A 20,336-nucleotide genomic window follows, 5' to 3' on the forward strand; every position below is an offset into this window, starting at 1 on the left:
TGTATCCCTGGTTTCACTGCCTTTCTCTGGAACATCATAGAAATAATAATTCTGCCACAGGCTGTGGTTGCCTTTGAGTTGCTATGAAAGTAAATATACTGGTCTAAAGAGATACTTATGACACTTGGCTGAGTAAACATAATGGGTGACTCTGCCCCATTTCTGTAAGTAAACAGAATTTCTATAAGTAAACAGAATATACAAACGTATTGAGAGAGAATATTTGAAGTATGGAAAAGTATTCAACAAAATGTTAAGAGTGGTTATTTCTTGGTGTGTAGGGATGGGAGAAATTTTTTTATTATTTTACTTTTTTCTATATTCAACATGTATCATATGCATGATGTTACTATTTCTGTATTAATTATTATTACACTTTTCATATGAAGTACTCTCCTAGGGCCTTCATATTACCAGGCTTAAAGAATGGATAAAAGAGAAGACATCAGACAGATGTCAGCATCCTTTGATGCTGAATCTTTTAGGCCTTTAAGACCCATTTCACCAAAAGCTGTGGTAGCGAGAACGCGTAAGGAGACATCATCTAAGTGATCACCGAAGGCTCAGCAGGTCAGTAGAAAGCCAGGTGGGGAAAAGAATACAGACCTGGGGAGCAGTCAAACTAAGGCTCACACACAACTCTGCTCTGAGAAGTTACTTTGTTGATTCAAGCCTCACTTTCTCGTCTGTGAGATGGGGATAATGCGATGAAGCTTTCAAAGTTTATCCAGTTTGAAGGGAAAAACTTCTAGTAAAACAGGACACAATGTGTGGCGTGAAGGAAAACCAACGCCTTTCATCGGTGAGCGGAGAAGCCAGGAAGGAAAGGCCAAAAGAAATAATCATATGTGCCTGTTACAGTTCCAGCTTTTCAAATGGCAACTTGTCACGTGCAGAAAGGGAGGAGACACGCCCCTCTGAGTGAAGGGAAGGAGAGGCAGGAGGAGAGTGGGGGAGCCAGCAGCACAGGCACAGCTCATGGGATGTCCGGGGGGCCCTGAGTCTGCCCCCTTGGCCATGGCCCGCACAGGCTCTGCCAAATGCTCTGGAAAATGCTTTACAGGGGCTTCCTGAGGACAGTTATCCAGACCCACCCCCAAGCACAAGGTGATTCCACAAATATTTGAGCATTGACCACAGATAAAGCACTGTCTTCACACATGGAGGAGAGAAGGGAAATGAAAATGTGGCATGTCAAAGTTCAGGCGAAGTGTGCATAAAGAGTAATCTGGGACCAGCCAGTGAGGGTCAGTGGTTGAGCGTCGACCCATGCACCACGAGGTCGCTGGTTTGATTCCCAGTCAGGGCACATGCCCAGGTTGTGGGCCAAATCCCCAGTGGGGGGCATGCAGGAGGCGGCCAATCAATGTTCTCTCTCATCGATGTTTCTCTCTCTCTAAAATCAATAAAGAATATTGATTGTTTAAATATTTAAATAAACAAAAGAGTAATCTGGGACACAAGCTTCAGGAAGGAGGTTTAAGGGCTGTAGGACCATGTGCTGCCAGACAGGGGAAACCAGAGACGCTGCCTAGGAAAGAGGGCAACTCCGCTGCACCCTGACGCTGGAGCAGGGTTGCATCGGGTTGTGTAAAGGTGGGTCCACGATCCAGAGAGGGAACAGCCTGAGCAAAGCACACTGACCTGAGGGCATAGAGGGTGTCTCAGCAGGAGCACCCACTTAAGCGAGTCTAAGCTATCCACTGAGGAGTAATACCCCTAACTATAACCACAACCATTTTTAACCATGAGAAATGGGTACTAAAGGAGTAGCACAAGAAAGTATGGAGGACTCAAGTGTCAGGGCGCCCTCCTGGACGAGTGGGGATGCACTAAATGTACTTGGCAGGGAAATGACATGATCGGAGCTGTGCATCAGCAGTTAGATTAATTTGGCTTTTATGAATGAGTCAAATTTGGTGGGAGAGAGACTTCAGGCCAGAAGTCAGGAGACGGTTACAACAGCCCAGATCCTGGCGGCCAGGTTTAGAGCAGCGGCAGTCACGCAAAGGACAGATAGGTGCAAGGAAAAATAATTAAGGATGCGACCTTATTACCAAATCCCAGGATAACTGAACTCTAGTCCCAGCACAAGCACAAATATCTGCTGAAAAGGCGGGAGGGGTCAGCTCTGGCTCCCGACTTGGTGTTTTGGTGCACAATGGATACCATTCCACAGTCACCAAAGAACAGCAGCCGGTCCTAAAGGAAGCTCGCCCCGAAAGGCAGAGCCGTGGTCCCAAAGCAGAAGGAAAGAAAATCTAAACTCCAAGTGGCCACGTGAGCCTCAAAAACAACTCAGAGCACAGTGGTATGTACCACCAACTCCTGACCATGCTTAATAACAAAGCTATAAACCCCAGAGAATTATTTTCCCCTGAAACAGTCTCTCTTCTCCGGGAACAATGTGGCCCTGTCCTTGCCCAGGCTCAGAGGCCCGGGCCAGCTTAGATTTCTTGTCTGAGGTGACAGGAGACAGCGCAGCTGAGGTTACCGTTTCCTAGGATGAAGAGTGGCCACTAAAGAAGGTCAGCTGGCGTCTCCACCTGCACATTTTCTGTAATAATCCGGAGAAGGTAGGTACAAAGGGGAGGGGTGCGAATGGAAAAGAAACCATATAAAATAAATGACGGTTTTAATGTATTGGACTAAGGGATCAACAATATTGAAACAAAGAGACGGAAAGTACAAAAGGTTGAGAACCTCGTTCCAGTTCCCGGGAAGGACATCTCAAGCACCGTGTCATGCAGACACACGCAGGCCAAGGGACCCACAGGTGTGCTCCACAGAAAAGGGAGCCACTCATCCTCCTTCCCACCAGGGAAAAACACAGGTAACATGCTCAGCAGAGGCCTGAGGATACCAGAGGGTTCTTGCACCCAGGAAGGGGAAGAGAAGGCGACAGTTCTCTCCTAGAGAACTCTTGGTAAAAATAATAAGTCACGTGACAAAGAGGAGCTTCCTTTCAGCTACTTGGCAGCTTAAGCCTCCCAGCTCGGAGCCCGGAGACGTCTGGAGAGGAGAGGCCAATGACTCACCACCACGGCGGCGGAAATGAGCAGGTCCACATTTGTGAAATTTCCAAGTAAATTTACTTCGTCTGCTCCAAGAGCCCAAGCTTTAGAATTTTAACCATTTGAAAGAAGCATTTCCTTAAGATGTATCAGATTGAACCATATGAAGTAAGCATTCTGGTAGGTCAAATAATAACAATTTCACAGGGTTCAGTCATAGAACCAACATTCTTCTGTAGCAGGGACAGGCACATTTTTTCCTCACGGGCCAGACTGTAGATATATTAGGCTCTACAGAGCAAGAGGCAAAGCAGAGATTACATAGGTATTTATATGACCCTTTAAAACTATGGAAGCCAATGTTAGGTCCTGCAAAAACAGGCCTGGGCTGGATTTGGCCCATGAGCCATAGCTTGAGGACCTCTGGTCTATGGTATACAGGGTGAGCTTTTTCTGATGATGTTCACGATGAAAACTGCTAATTTTATAGTAAGTAAAGTATATGTGCAAAAGCTGTCCCTGCCACCCCGGTGGCTTTGACCCTGCTGCTTGGTCTGAGTCGACCCTGTTGTCATCTTGCCCTTCACTGCGGCTCCCGGCCCCCGGCTTTCTGATGGCGTGAGAAGCCGTTGTCTGGGTGCGGCTGGAGGGTGGCTCTAACTTTCCTGTGAAGAAGAAACTGAACTGTACAAGGAACAGGGACAGGATGTGGAAGCAAAGGCACTCTGGGGAACTACCCGAAACACACCCCTGATCTGAAGCCAAAATTCCAGAAATTCAAAGGGAAGCAACAAAATCAAATAGATATCTAAACAGCTGGGCCAAGGCTGAAAGACTAAAGGGAACACAAAATACGTTTGAGACAAACTCTCCTTTATGGAAATAAGAACGAACTTCAAACGGGCAATACTCATTTTTCTCATAAGTGAATCAGGGCTAGAGACAAACAGAAAAAGGCTGCAATTGTAGCTGTTCCCAAAAAACACTGGTCAGAAAAACTGAAGTGCTGTGGGACACTGAGAGTCATCACTGAGGGAACCCGGTGTATCCTCCTTCAAAGAATGCTAAGAAATGAGAGTACCACTCTCCCTAACACATGTTCAGCAACAACATACCCTGAGAACCTCTCTTCTGGGTCCATGAATTTTTTTTCATTTCAAAAGAATTAAAACAACTGCTGGGAAATGTTTGTAATTAATGGCATCACTATGGATGAAAAGATTGCATATTGTGATGAAAAAGGAAAGCTTACAAAAAAAACCAAAAAAACCTCTGTATGGTTGGATGCACGGAAAGGAAGGTTGCTGATATACACTCCTGGTCATAGGGCCACTGAATTATACAAAGTCCCAATCTGGATAACATTTCTCATCATTCATTATTAAAATCTTACCCTAGAGCGATTTACTTTCTTGCATTTCTGAATACTGCCAGCCGAATGTTATAAGCCTTCACCAGTTCAGCACCCTGCCACATTCTATGGTGGAAATTAGGGAAAAAAGAGGAGGAGGGAGAGACCAATCTCGTACGTACATGAGCTGCCTGGACGACAGGGAGCCTCCGGGTACCGTCTGCCCATCGCGACCAGTCAGCACATTGGCAGGGGCCGGGGCAGTTTCCGCACACTCAGGAAAGACACGAGGGCTGGCTGTGGTGGGGGCAGGAAAAAAGTAGAAACAAAACAGAGAGTGAGAATAAATGACTGCTTTTGTTTTTTCATTAAAATGCTAATCATGACCACAAATTTCCAGATAACTACATTTATGAATTATTCATAGTCACATCCGAGGCGAAGTCTCCCTGTCACTACAGGCAGGCACAGAGCTGTGACAACTAGCATGTGGTCCCTGTAATAAGTGTGACAGAGGCACAGGTCACTGCAAGTCTGTCCGGCCGGGCTGGCCCACCGGCCCTCTCCAGACCAGGCCACCCTATGCGTATTTCATGGATGCTTTTCATCTCGCTCTTCCTTGATGAAAAGGAATAGCAGTAGCCTGGATCTTTGCTGTGACAGCTGAACTAATAAACTAAAAACTCTAAGAGCTTGAAAGGAAAAAAGAAAATTTTCTGTATTGGGTAGATAAGACGTCAAACTGATTTTCAGAAAAACTTTTTATTGAAGTATAACACAAACAGAGAAAAGTACACATATCACAGATGGGCGACACAAAGAACTTGCCTAAACTGAACAGATCAAACCCCAGAACATTAGAGCACCCAGAAGCTCCCTTCATGCCCCCTCAAAGGTGACTACTGTGCATAGTTACTTTTGCCCAGTTTTGTAAACATCAAATTGATTTACTGTCATTATTAATTCTTCATTTAAAAACCATATGTTGAACACCAACTGTATGCTAAGCACTGCTAGACACTGGAGCTGCCAAGATGAATCAGACAGCCTCTGTCTTCAAGGAAAGTGAAGTCTGGTAGGACCTGGAGACACACACAACGGACCTGGCAGGACAGTGGAATGTGTGCAGTTGACTGAGATTCATGTCAAGCAGGGCACCTAGCCCAGAAATGGAAAGCTCAGGGAAGGCTTCCAAGAACAAGGAATGCCTGGCATGTCCTCAATCTGGGTAGGAGTTAGCCAAGCTGGTAATGGGGCGCAAGACAAGGGAAAGGCAGAGGTAAGAAACCGGATGGTATAATTTGGTGGTGTGCAGTGAGACCAAGAAAGAAGCCTGGTCCAGATCATAACCTTATACACAAATCCAAGAACTCCACTTTATCCTGGTTACAGACAGCCATTGATGGGCTAGATCTGGGTTTCAGATGCCCGACTCTCTCTGGATGGATTCAAAGGAGGCAGAGTAGAGGCAGGAGACCAATTAGGCCAGTTTGTTAGGTAAGAGAGGAAGGGAGGGATTAGAGCAGTAGAAGTAAGTAGGAAAGGGAAAAAAAGAGAAGAATTAGTACTTGGGAAACAACCAGATGCCAAAGGCAGTACATTGGAAAAATGACTACATGTAGTTAGACAGGAGTGACAATTGAGGTAGAGAATCCAGGAGAATGACCAGGTTTTATAAGGAAGACAAGGGGCTTAGTTTGGGGCATTAGAAAGTGAGATGTAGGAGATTCAGGAAGGGATACCCAGATATCCTTGAGTATGAGCGTGGGAAGGAAACCTGAGCAACACATAAGGGCACATACATGATCGTGACACAGAAAACAGCAGAAATGACATCAGTGGGTGATACCACTGAAGGAACTTGGACAGAGTGAGAAGATGAGAGGCTAGAGATAAAAGCAGAACCCTAGAGAACATGAACAATGATAGGATGGGCAGAGGGAAACGATCCTTTGAACAAGACCAAGGAAGAAAGGCAGAGAAGTACTGTGGGATACAATGAGATGAATAACGACAAGAAATGAAAAATATACCTTTGGAATGGACAGTTAAGCAGTTACTGGCCACCTTGACTGAGGGCAATTTCTGTAAAATGGTGGAGGCAGAGATAACAGAGCCAGTGGGAGGGAAGGAGAATGGATGGTCGCTGGAAGGGACGGTGCTGATGGAAGTCCACCCTGCTAAGCAGAGCGTACAAGAGGGAGGAGGCAAGGATGGAGTAAGATCCCAAAGGAGGTGGGGGAAGGGGCGGGAACAAAGCGGAAGGGGCTGGCCCTGAAGAGGAAGTGGAATCCACAACCTTCTGACGTTAGAAGAGTATTAGTTAAAGGAATAAAGACAAATCGGGCTGTAGTAAGTGTGCAGGCAACAGCATTGGGATGTTGGAGACAATACACCAAATGACATCAATATTGTCGATAAAATAACTGGGGAGACGCTTTGATGAAAGGAGTTGACACATAAATGGTTTGAAGACACAGATGAAAATCTTGGTTTCTGGCATGCTACCCTCCAAAATTAAAGTAGTCCAGCCCCATTTTAATGAAAATGCTATATTCGCCAGTACTTATCAGGGTGGAAAGGGGTATTTGTGGAATACGCACACCCATAGAACTTAATAGAATCAAAATGTATACAAAATATTCAGAAGAACATTCTTCTTAAAAATGATCTTAAGTTTTGGGTGCCAATCTTCCCAAAGGCTCACATGTAGCTTCTTTAAGTGAAACCATAACCCACCATCTTACAAGGCTTCTTAAGATGCTTCAGTTCAAAGGTCCCTCCAAGCATGACTACCCTAATGAAAATAAAGCCAGACATTTGAAGGTAACGGCAAGAAGAAGGGGAGAATGGAGTTAGCAGCAGGACCTGCCCGAGATTTTCTAGCATGATGCCTCTTAAGACAGCAGCCATGTCAACCCACTTAAGTCTCCTGCCCACTCTTCAACCTCGAGTTTTGACAAATACAGAAGTGGGGGAGCGATTGCATTCTTGGAAAGCACTGCAATAATGCCCAAAGCAGCAAGGTTTATTAGAAAATCTAATGCAATGGAAAACACCTTGAAAACAGATTTTATGTTCTCTGGGCAGCCTTTGTGACCTCAGAAACTCTGAGGCTGCTCCACGGTTTGTCTATTCTGTTAACATGAATATCTCCAGGCCATCTTTGGAAGATGACAGTATTTTAGAATTCTAGATAAGCACCTTATCATCAATAAACTCAGCCAGGACTGAGAAGGCTTAAAGCCATCTGATGCCTACTGACTGGGCCCTTCATCTCTGTATCCCTAGGGCCAGGACATATAACAAGCAGTCAATAAATATGGGATAAATCGATAGACCAATGCATAAGTGAAGAGCTAGTACAACTAAGAAGTAAAGGGACCAATTAAATAGTGAGAACAGAAATAGTCTTTCTATTCCTTCCTTTCCTACCCTAACTGACTCAAAGCCAAGCTGCAAATCTCAGTCCACTGCATTTCCTTTCCTCTTCGCAGAAGAAAATCTTTATGAACTCATAAATAAAAATTGTGTGTTAAGTAAGAGGATTCAGAAATAATGACATTATGAAACACAAACTGACTCTTAAATGAGAAAATAGGTAGGTGTGAACATTTTGAGCACACAAAGAAATAGAAATTGCCCACTTTGCGTCTGTCTGCCTCTTCTTGTTATCCTCTGCGTGAAGGACAGGACATCATTATTCTAACAGCTCGGTGTCTCTCCTCCTAGATGCTCATTCAACATAGCAACCTGCTCAGGTTCAACCCACTGGGGCAATAGATAGTCAAGTCCCGCTTCTTTGAAATTTTTGAAAATTCACAGGTCTACAGTTTTGTCCTAATATATATTTATACTATTCATCGTTTCACTTCTTTTATAACACATAAGCTTTGAGGAATCACTGATCATACTGAATACATTTTACACATTTACACAGCAGCACACTATGGTATTGTCTGAAAATAACTTGAACGATAAAATTTCCGAAAGTGAGAAATAATGGGATATTGCTGTTGTTGTTGTTGTATGTATTATGTGATGTTTTTCTAAAATGTTAAAAAATACCTTGGTCCTGAAAACAATCAATGTTTCTGCCCTCCTGATAAGCAAGATCTCGAGAAGGGAACAACTCTTTGAGACTGCCATCCTTCTTTCCACTCTTGATTAAGATGCTAAGAAAACCAAGATGAACAATACACTATTCACTTGAATGCAAGCCGTCAAGGGGACAAAAGGAATATTTAAGCCAGTCCACAAAGAGTTTAGTGTGCAACTTTTTATTTACTATATTTATGATACTGTCCGTAATATATTCACTAGCAAATGCTCTACTAGGACATTAATCCTCAACAGATACATCAATGCTGTGCCTCTCCTACAAATTCTCATTTTGCTGATGTGGGGCAAAAATGTCACAAATTCTCTGACAATCAACATCTCATGTCAACAGCCATTTGTTCTACTATCCCCTTTACAACTATTGTGTGACATCATAATGGCTCTACTTAAATATTTGCTGTTATTGACCTAAAAGACTAATTTGTAAACAAAAAGTTAAAAGGGGCTTTATTGAGTGCAACATGTTTTTGATATGAAAGCTGTGCAAGCTACTAAAATAATATACAACATTCAATTACAAGTCTCTGAATCACTCTGCAGTTATTATACTGTATAATCTCACTATTTGGAAAGCTCAAGGAGTAAGATATTGAAAATGACCAAGATTTTCATAATAGTTGAAGGGCTACTCATCTAAGTTGTTTGGAAAAGTAGGTTTAGTGGCTCAGTAGACTGAGCACTGTCCCATGGACTGAAGGGTCACTGTTCGATTTCCAGTCAGGGCACATGCCCCGGTTGTGGGATCGGTCCCAGGTCCCCGGTTGGAGGGCATGAAGGAGGCAGCTGATCAATGTTTCTCTCTCACATCGATGTGTTTTTGTTTTTGTTTTTGTTTTGTTACAGATGTTTCTCCTTTTACCCCATTGACACCCTCCTCCCCCGCTCCCTCCCCGCCCTGTCCACAACTTTGTTGTCCATGTACATTGTTCATGCATACATGCATATAAGTTCTGTGGTTTATCTCTCCCTGCCCCACTCCCTCTTCTGGGGATTGTCAGTCTGTACCCTACTTCCACGTCTCTGGGACTACCCTTTTCTTCAGACTGTTATGTTCATTATATTACACAAATAAGTGAGATCATATGATACTTGTCTTTCTCTGACTGGCTTGTTTCACTTAGGAAAATACTTTCCAGGTCCCTCCATGTCATCTCAAAGGATAAGAGATCTTTCTTTCTTACAGCTGCATAGTATTCCATTGTGTATATGTACCACTGCTTTTTTATCCACTCGTCTGCTGATGGACATTTGGGCTGTTTCCAGATCTTAGCTATTGTAAATAGTGCTACTATGAACATGGGGGTACATATATTTTTCTGATTGGTGTTTCAGGCTTCTTAGGGTATATTCCTAGGAGTGGGATCACTGGGTCAAATGGCAATTCAATTTTTAATTTTTTGAGGTAACACCATATTGTTTTCCATAGTGGCTGCACCAGTCTGCATTCCCACCAGCAGTGTACCAGAGTCCCCTTTTCTCCACACCCTCGACAACACTTGTTGTTTGATGATTTGTTGATGGCGGCCATTCTGACAGGTATGTGATACCTCGTTGTTTTAATTTGCATCTCTCTGATGATTAGTGATGTTGAGTATTTCTTCATATGTCTCTTAACCATTTATATGTCCTGTTTGGAGAGGTATCTATTCAACTCCTCTGCCCATTTTTTAATTGGGTTCTTTGTCTTCCCTTTGTTGAGCTGTATTAGCAACTCTACATATTTTGGAAGTTAACCCCTTATCTGATGTATCATCGGCAATTATGCTTTCCCATAGAGTGGGTTGCCTTTCCATTTTGGTGGTTGTTTCTTTTGCTATGCAGAAGTTCTTTAGTTTGATGTAGTCCCATGTGTTCATTTTCTCCTTTTTTTCTGTTGCCTTAGGTAACAGATGTATCAGTGAAAATTCTGCTGCGTATGATGTCTGAAATTTTGTTGCCTACATTTTCTTCCAGGAATTTTATGGATTCATGAGTCACATTTAAGTCTTTTATCCATTTTGAGTTTATTCTTGTGTATGGTGTAAGTTGATAGTCTAGTTTAATTTTTTGTATGTAGCTGTCCAATTTTCCCAACACCATTTATTAAAGAGGCTGTCTTTACTCCATTGTATGCTCTTGCCACCTTTGTCAAATATTAATTGAGAATAATGTTTTGGGTCCATTTCTGGGTTCTCTGTTATATTCCACTGGTCTATATGCCTGTTCTTGTGCCAGTACCAGGCTGTTTTGATTACAGCAGCTTTGCAGTATAACCTGATATCCGGTATTGTGATCCTGCCTACTTTGTTCTTCTTTTTCAAGATTGCTGTGTCTATTCAGGGTCTTTTTTGGTTCCATATGAACTTCTGAAGTATTTGTTCTAGTTCTGTGAAGCATGTTGTTGATATTTTGACGGGGATTGCATTGAATCTATAGATTGCTTTAGGTAGTATGGACATTTTAATGATGGTAATTCTTCCAATCCATGAACAAGGTATGTACTTCCACTTTTTTATATCTTCCTCTATTTCTTTTGTCACTGTCCTGTAGTTTTCTGAGAATAGGTCCTTTATTTCTTTGGTTAAGTTTATTCCTAGGTATCTTAAATTTTTTGCCACAATGGTAAATGGGATATTTTTTTAGTTTCTCTTTTGTGAGTTCATCATTGGTGTATAAGAATGCCGTCGATTTCTTGACGTTAATTTTGTATCCTGCTACTTTGCCAAATTCATGAAAGAGGAGAAATAATAACTGACAGCACAGAAATACAAAGGATTGTGAACAAATATTATGAACAATTATACGGCAACAAATTCGACAATTTAAGCAAAATGGAAAAATTTCTAGAAACACATAGTCTCCCAAAACTGAACTGGGCAGAAATAGAAAACTTAAACAGTCTAATAACAACAAAGGAAATTGAAGCTGTAATCAAGACTCTCCCAGCAAACAAAAGCCCAGGCCCAGATGGCTTCACGGGGAATTTTACTGAACATTCAAAGAAGAACTAATACCCATTCTCCTCAAACTATTTCAAAAAAATTCAAGAAGAAGGAAGACTTCCAAACTCGTTTTATGAAGCCAGCATAATTCTAATTCCAAAACCAGAAAAAGACACTACAAAGAAAGAAAACTACAGGCCAATATTCCTGATGAACATAGATGCCAAAATCCTGAACAAAACACTAGCAAAGTGGATCCAGCAATACATCAAAAGAATTATTCACCATGACCAAGTGGGATTCATCCCAGGGATACAAGCCTGGTACAATATTCGCAAATCAATAAATGTGATACACCACATAAACAAAATGAACAATAAAAGTCATATGATCATATCAATAGATGCTGAGAAAGCATTCGACAAAATTCAGCACCCATATATGATAAAAACACTCAGCAATCTTGGAATAGAGGGATTATATCTCGACATAATAAAGACCATATATGAAAGACCTACAGCCAACATCATACTCAATGGACAAAAACTAAAAGCATTTCCCTTAAGAACAGGAACAAGACAAGGATGCCCACTTTCACCACTCTTATTTAACATGGTACTGGAAGTCTCAGCCACAGCGATCAGACATGAAGAAAAAATAAAAGGGATTCAAATAGGAAAGGAGGAAGTGAAACTGTCATTATTCGCAGATGACATGATATTATACATAGAAAACCCCAAAGACTTCATCACATAGATGTTTTTATCTCCCTCTCTCTCTAAAAAAACTCAATAAAAACATAGTTTTTAAAAGTGTCAATACTTAAAAAAAAAAAAGAAAAGAAAAAGTGGGTTTACTTTCAACCATATTAGATTAATTTTTTTCTAAAAGGTAATGCCTTCTCAGAGAATCTAGACTATATGTTTTTAAATTTATCTTTATTGTTGAAAGTATTGCAGATATCCCCTCTTTTCCCTCATTGACCCCCTCCACCTTACCTCCCACCTCTGTACAATATATTTTAAAATTTGTTTGGTGTCTTGGGATCATTAATATGACTGTCAGTAATCTTGCTCCCTTGGAACATGAGAAAGGAGCTGGCCCAGCGGGTACCAAGCAGAGGTTGGTACCACCACGAGGAGAGCCAGGGGAAGAGTTCCTATCAAAGCAAGAAGACACTTTGAGAGTCAAATGGAAGGAACTGCCAAGGTTCAAACACCAAGAAAAGCACAGATATCGGTACTCTGTGCTGCCAAAGGTGAATCCAAGTCATAGAGCCAGGTCTAGAGACAAGCAGTCAGGCTTTGAGTGGAAGAAAAGTCCCTGCAATAGAGGGACAAGCATAAGATTGGCTTTATGGGATGATGCTGGTAACCAGACTAAACCTGCTGGTAAAGGTAACACAACCTCCCAAGGCACAGAGGGCTGTTTGCTCCTCCACGCCAAGGCCTCTGACTGCCAGGCTTTGGGAGGTCTTCTGTCTGCCTTAATAGTTTGGTTATCTCTCCCTGCCCTCAAGAGTCAAGTCTCATTGCAGTCAGCGTACCAACCTTTCCCTTCTTCAAGACAGCTATGGAAACCAAATAAAATAAAAAAGTATGAGAAAACTAAACTTAAAATACCAAGCTCCAGATAAGATCTGAAGGGCAAGGTGCACAGACTCTGAACCCATGCTTGGGCAGTGAAACCTCTTTTTGTTTATTTCTTGTTTCTCTGAGAATTCAAATACTCATCCTTAAGTGGGACACATCTGAAGTCAGTACAAACACAGCCAAGCCTAAAACAAGCCCTGCAGGTTTTACTTGTAAGTGACCACGGTTAATTAACAAGAAGTTCTTTCGGAAAAATCCAATAAGCTGAATATCCAGAAACACAACAGATCAATTGCCTCCATGCAAGGTATCTGTGGAAATGTGAGAGTAAACTAAACCTAAAGGGAGGGATTTGTCACTAGATAAGAAGGCAGCTGTGGACACAGCAGTCAGCCTTCCATGCCTCATCTGTGAAATGGGTTAGCCATACCTACCTTGCAAAGGCATGAATGAGAACAAAATGAAAGGCTCAGACAACATCAACAAATGTAGATTAAACCTAACTCAGAGTTCCCTGTGACACAGATCTTTACTTAAGCTGAGAAAGTCATCTGCTTGATGGCTTCTATCCAACCCTAACCACCTCATATAATAATATTTTTTCCCCAAAATTATTTTCGACGGAACTTTTCTTTTGGTTAATAAATAAAATGTTTTTAACCTAACTGCTTAAATAGTAGTACAAATACTCATGCAAACTTAAACTGTGAAACCCCCCATTATGACATTTCTACTTTGTTCCTTCCTTAATTTTTTCCTCATTCAAGTTATTTCCTTTCTCCCTTTCCCAGTTTTCTTTATCGAATCTGTGTTTTTTTCTCACTTTAAGTTAAACCCTTGCAATAACAGTAACTAACATCTTTTGTTACTTAGCAATTTATACGGCACTTTAACACATATTACCTAATTTCCCTTAAATTACTTCTACTTTCTTCTCTTTATTTTCCCTTGCTCCACTTTTCAAATGTCAGGAAAAACTTTCTAAAATCAGCAAAGAAGCAATTATTCTCCTTCCAGCAGCCAACACACTACTACACAGTACTTTGCAGAGTTGTCTAATGCAAGTTAGACTATATACAGTTTACCTAAATCCTGACACATCCAATTGTTCCTGCAAATAATTTCTTTTAATTATTAAGTTAAAATACAGTGAGAAATGTGTACATGTCAAATATGTTAAAATAAGACAGGTGAATCCCTTTAAGAATCATCAAAAATAATAAATGAAAAATAAAAGGAAGAAGAGGTCAAAAGATCTGTGGAAAGAAAAAGAACAAAGTTGTTGCTGTTGTTCTAGCTTTCAGTAAAATTTCCATTATCTACCTTACCAGAACTGTTTTTCTCCAAACTCTGCAATACATAATCTGATCATTAAATCTGAAAACCACAAGGGATGCACCCATCTCATTAAAAAGATGATCTTTTGAGTTGTAATAATGAGAAAGAGCATCTATTTTTGGTGTTAAGGACAAAAGTACTTCCTCATTGTTGCTCAGCGACCCTTCTAGTAAGTGTTAGTATGAAGACGGATACCCAGCATTCTTACCATCGTGATGAAAACAGGAACCTTCAAATAGAAATATATCCTTTCAGAACCTCTACATACACTCAAACTTCATTTACTAACAAAGAACATGAGGTGTCTGAAACAAAAATATGAATTCTGTCATGTGAAGGTAAATATTATTTTCTTTAATGTTTCTTTAAACTCTAGATTGGGAGTCAGATCAGATTCCCTCTTCCTCATTCAAACCCTGCAAATCTGTATCGGCTTCCCTTTGCTTTACAATGGATGAACAAGGCCCATAGTAATTTATAGTAATCCTTGATATACCTCAATAATATATTAAACATTGTAAAAAAAAAATCTGTTGGTACTGTTAAAATTTGGGTACTAACAAAATGTGAGGAAAAAGTTGAAAGAGAGATCGTATTTACCCCTGATTCTGCTGTGGTGTTTCCCTGTTCAATAATGTTAAGCCTTTGACACATTATAAAACCTTCTGTATTTTGCAAGAGTTGCTCTTGTGTGATGAAAAAAATTTTTTTTCTTTATTGATTTTAGAGAGAGAGGAAGGGAGAGGAAGAGGGAGAGAGAGATAGGAACATCGATGAGAGAGAGCATCAACTGGCTGCCTCCTGCATGACCCCACTGGGGATCAGGCCCACAACCTGGGCATGTGCCCTAACCAGGAATTGAACCGGCCACCTCTTGGTGCATGGGTCGACACTCAACCACTGAGCCACACTGACCTGGCTCTTGTGTGATTTTATACTAGGAATGCAAGAGGATGTCACGGACCAATATTCTATAGAATCTAGAGATGTCTCATGGAAACTCAGTATCTCGCAGAATATAACTAGCACCACTGGACAGAATGGTTCTTAGAAAAGAATGTTTCTCTAGTTTGTACACAACTCAAGTCAAACTAGTAAAAAGTCTAAGAAAGATGGACCCAACTGGAATTATGGTTCTAGAAAATCCCAGGCAACAAACGTCATTTCTTCATGTTGTTGGAAACTGTATGTCATTCTTGTGAACAGGTTTGAGATCAGACTTGGAATTTATACCTTAGACATAACTGACCCTTTTCCCTACTACATACTCAAATCAAGAAAGGGTGACACCTAGTTCATTGTGACAGTGAGAGTAACAATCTCTGAATGAAACTGAAAAGTAGAGTAAATGGAATCCATCCTAGAGTAACCTACTTAACTCTTCTTCAGTGGACCAGACAATCATGTATCCAAATTGAAAGACCAAATCTCAGAAGTTCATTCATAGGGATTTTCAGTTGTGTGTGGTAGATTGTGTGCTTAACTCCACTCCTTCCACTAAATGACACTAAGCAAGAGGCAGAGATAAACTCACAAGAAAAAAGACAATGAAAGACGAACATTTGCCCTGGCGGTTTGGCTCGGCGGTTAGTGTCAGCCTGCAGAACAGAAAGTCCCGGGTTCGGTTCCCGCTAAGGGCACATACCTGAGTTGCTGTTTGTCTCTGGCCCCGGGTTGGGGTTGTGCGGGTGGCAGCTAGTCGATGTGTCTCTCTCACATCGATGTTTCTTCTCTCTTTCTCCTTCCCTCCCCTCCACTCTATCTGAAGATAAATGCAAAAATGTCCTCAGGTGAGGAAAAAAAAGAAAAGAGAAAAACATTAATGAAGCTATGACTGCCCTGGCCAGTTTGGCTCTGAGGTTGCAGCATCAGCCTGCGGTCTGGAGAGACCCGTGTTCAGTTCCCGCTAAGGGCATGTACCTCGGTTGCAGTTTGTCCCCGGACCTGGTTGGTCGTGCAGGTAGCGGCCACTCGATGTGTTCCTTTCACATTGATGTTTCTCTCTCTCTCTCTCTCTCTCTCTCTCTCTCTCTCTCTCTCTCTCTCTCTCTCCCCCTCTCTCTTCCTCTCTCTCCCTCCCGCTCTACCTGAACAAAAAACAGAAAAATGTCCTTGGGGGAGGATAAAAAAAAAAAGAGAGAGAATATATAACTGAAAATGGAAAGTAGATGGGCCAAAGATAAGTGCCTTTTCAAAGCAGGGGCAGAAAAAACTTAAATGCCTACAAACAGCACTGTCAGGAAGAAGCAAGCCAATATGGGGCACAGGCCTTAGGAAAGTGCAAGTTCAGGCACAGCTTCATTTGACGTGGAGGCTGGATGAAGGCGGTTGTATAAGAAGGTGGCACTAAAAACTGGAGAATTGCTTTCAAGGCATTATAAGGAGTAAACCTCCAGATCCTTCGTAGCCATGATGTTTTGTCACCTGTCTCTCTTTCCATCTCAGGTTTGCTCTTTGCTAAGGCTACGAGACCTGCTGTATTCTGAGAAGGGCTGGTCTCAGGGACATCAGGAATAGTGACTGGGTGGAGGACCCATAAAGAAAGGACTGAATGAAAGTGTCCACTCTGAATGGAGAGCCCCCAAAGCTCCTTGCCTTGCTGGGTTCCTGGAGACTGGCCAGGTAAAAGAGTGGAAGACTTTCCTGGAGAAACTAACCGGCCCAAGAAAAGAGATCTACAGTTACCCAAACTAGGAAGAACTGGAGATTCTGAAAAAGGAAGTCCTTCTGTGGCAGGTACTCCTTGTTGCTCAGCGGAAGCAGCACCTCTAGCAAGCTGAGTGCAAAGACGATGCCTGGCACTCTTATCATCGTGACAAAACAACAACCTTCAAATAGAAATGTTTGGTCACCAGTTGATGAAAGAAAAGAACTTGTCAACGTGCTCATGTGCAGAGAGCATCCTATCAGTTTTCAGTGCCTTCACATAAATAAAAATGGACGGCAAATGGTCACCACATGTGTGATGAAGAGTCTCACATGACACACAGGAACTTCAGGAAAAAAACAGAGTTAATGCTGGGAGCAGAAAAAAACTTCACATATACATTATTAAGAACACCAAGGGGATAAAAGATATTGTATCTATAAAGCAAAAATAAATAGGATGCTATAAAATAGATATAGTGTGAGAATAAGAGTTCCTAGAATTAATATTATGATCATAGAAATAAAAAAATCCATAGAAGGGTTAGAAAATAATAGAGGTAAATGTTCCTCAAGAGTACAACAAAAAGATACGAGGAGAGAGACCGGGAATTTTTTGGTACAATAAGTAAGTTGGAGAAAACATACAAAAGTTTAAGCATCTGAAAGGTAAGAAAGAGTTCCAGAAAAGACAGGATTCAGAAAATGGTGGGAAGAAAATTATCCTGCAAAAATCTTCACAATGAATGAAAAAGTTACACACCAAGGCACATTATGATGAAACCTCAGAACATTAGAGTTAAAAACAAGCAAACAAAGAAACAACTAAAAGGTCCCCCCTGCAAAAGTCACATATAAAGTAACCAGACTTAGAAAAGCATTCAATAATTCAATAACGAAATGAGAAGCAGAAGAAAAAGAAACAAGGCCTCTAAAACTCTCAGGGAAAACGATGTTCAACTTTAAATTTTATATCAACCATATGTGTAGAGAGACTAAATGATATTTTCACACCTGCAAGATCTCAAGAAAATTACATCATACATCTTCTTCCTCAGGAAGCAACTGGGCAATGTGCTTCCCCCAAAGAGAGAACAAACCAAGAAAGATGCTATCCACTATAAACAGGTCAACCAAGTCCCACTATAAACAGGTCAACCAAGTCCCAACATTATAGTAAAGGAAAATTCCAGTTCAACCACAGTGCACACAGCCTCAAGAGTAAACAGTTCAGAATGGAGCAGGCAAGCAGAAGGCTCCAGGGAAAATCAATCTCTCTCTCTCTCTCTCTCTCTCTCTCCCCCTCTCTCTCTCTCTCTCACACACACACACACACACACACACACACACACGGACTGAGACACAGCCACTGTATTTGACCTTACCTGAGATTTTGGAATGAATATGCAGTACATGAATAGAATGTGAATTTAAAAAAGAAATTTTTAATGTTTATAAGAAAAAATAAATAAAACCATAGTACACTCAAACCTCAGCTGTAAAAAATGTTTACAGTGAAAATAATGGAGATAGAACTATCTTGGAGCATGAAGGGCAGGTATTTAACGAAGGGAGAATAAAACAGAGCTAATGCCTTATCGTCCTTAATAAGAATTCACTGTTTAATGTCTAAAATTGAGAAAAAAATTCAAGAAACATCAATAAATGTATTGATGAGCTATATGCAAATAAATATCAGAATAAGAGCTAAATAAATTCAAAGTGATTGCCTCTGAGAAGTGGAAAATAATGCAAATATGCAGGAGGAAGTTGTAAAATATATATGCATACATCTTACAAATAAATATATAATTGCAAATAAAAAATAAATTTAAAAAAGGGTAGAAATTGATTAATAAAATACATAAACCATCCAACCGTAAAAGACAAAGTGAGAATATAAAATTTCATTTTATACTATAAATAAAGAAACAGATAAATGTTAATCTGCTCCTCCTGGTGAATCAAACTGCTCAAATTCAATTTAATGCATTTTATCTTGAAGTAGCAAGGAACACACTGTGAGAGGTCAAACACGCCTAAATTGTCAAGTCACCCCGCTGGCTTTGGTCAACACATGGGGCAAGGGCGGCTGAACACCAGCGCACAGGAAAACCAGCCACCTTTGTTATCACCGACTTCATTAACTGCAGCCTTAGGTGGATAAACATATTGGCCATTCTCTCTACCAGAGCCCCTACTGTGGCTTCTTGTAGTGAAGATTTGTTTTTATAGAGGGGGGAAGGATGGAGAATACAGTATCTGAATCCCCTCACTGTATCTGGGGAATTCCTGATCATGTGAGTATTGACAAAAGCCACACCTTTCGACATAGAGGCATAAATGGCTGGATACTTGCCTTCCCGAACTCCTTGCATCTAAGACATGGGCACATGACTTAGCCTTGGCCAACCCTGAATCTAGAGCTGGAGACACAAAGAGGCAGGGGCAGGAGGAAATGATCAAGGCTGAGTGCAATGGTAACAACATCCAGTGCCCAGAGGCAACAAGACTAAGGAGGCAGAGTTGGTAGCAAGTGTCTGGTATCTAACCATGTGGTCAACATGAACCAGCATGGTCCAGTTTCAGTGATCAGGTCCACCCTGTATAGAACCTTGGCTATGAATCTGATTGTTCAGTCTCTATTTGCTCCTGCCCTTTTTCCAACTTCCAGCAGTTCAAGGAACTACCCAATATCTTCTCAATAAGTTACTTCTCTGCTTAAATCATTCAGCCTAGTCTCCACTGCTTCTAAGAGCGCTGCTGGATCGACCGCCCCTGGATACACAGGTAGATAGGTGGCTGTCTACAGACATTAAGAATGAAATGTTAATGTTCCTTAAGGTATCAAAGCAGAACTAAGAACATTTTTCCCACAGGGAAGCATGGGGGAAGCTCAGGTTTTAAGGTCCAAATAAAACTATGCTGCTGGGCCCTGGCCAGTTTGGCTCAGCGGTTAGAGCGTCGGCCTGCGGTCCGGAGAGACCCGGGTTCGGTTCCCGCTAAGGGCACGTACTTCGGTTGCAGTTTGTCCCCGGCCCTGGTTGGTCGTGCGGGTGGCAGCCACTCAATGTGTCCCTTCACGTCGATGTTTCTCTCTCTCTCCCTCCCACTCTATCTGTTCAAAAAATGGAAAAATATCCTCGGGTGAGGATAAAACAACAACAACAAAAAAACTATGCTGCTGGAATATTATGGGTTAAAGAAGTTTCAACAGGCTCATCTATTCTTGGAATTGTTTTCTCCCATTAGGAAACACATTCCAAGTTCAAAACCACTAACTGACTTGACAACAAGCCACGGGGAACTTAACCAGTGTGTGAATTGGGAGTTGCCACTATTTGCATCTGGC

The 20,336-nt window shown here is 41.5% G+C and overlaps 1 protein-coding gene across 5 annotated transcripts in view; it reads right to left on the reverse strand.

Moving 5' to 3' along the window:
• APBB2 (amyloid beta precursor protein binding family B member 2) overlaps positions 1–20,336 on the reverse strand; it is a 281,249-nt gene that overhangs the window by 210,912 nt on the left and 50,001 nt on the right. For all 5 annotated transcript variants that reach the window (XM_036279992.1, XM_036279983.1, XM_036280010.1 and 2 more), the window contains exon 3: positions 4,548–4,662. The gene's annotated coding sequence lies outside the window, so the exon portion shown is untranslated. The remainder of the gene's footprint in view (positions 1–4,547; positions 4,663–20,336) is intronic.

This window comes from Molossus molossus, unplaced genomic scaffold (genome assembly GCF_014108415.1).
Source record: "Molossus molossus isolate mMolMol1 unplaced genomic scaffold, mMolMol1.p scaffold_m16_p_1, whole genome shotgun sequence".
In the NCBI taxonomy this organism is placed as follows: domain Eukaryota; kingdom Metazoa; phylum Chordata; class Mammalia; order Chiroptera; family Molossidae; genus Molossus; species Molossus molossus.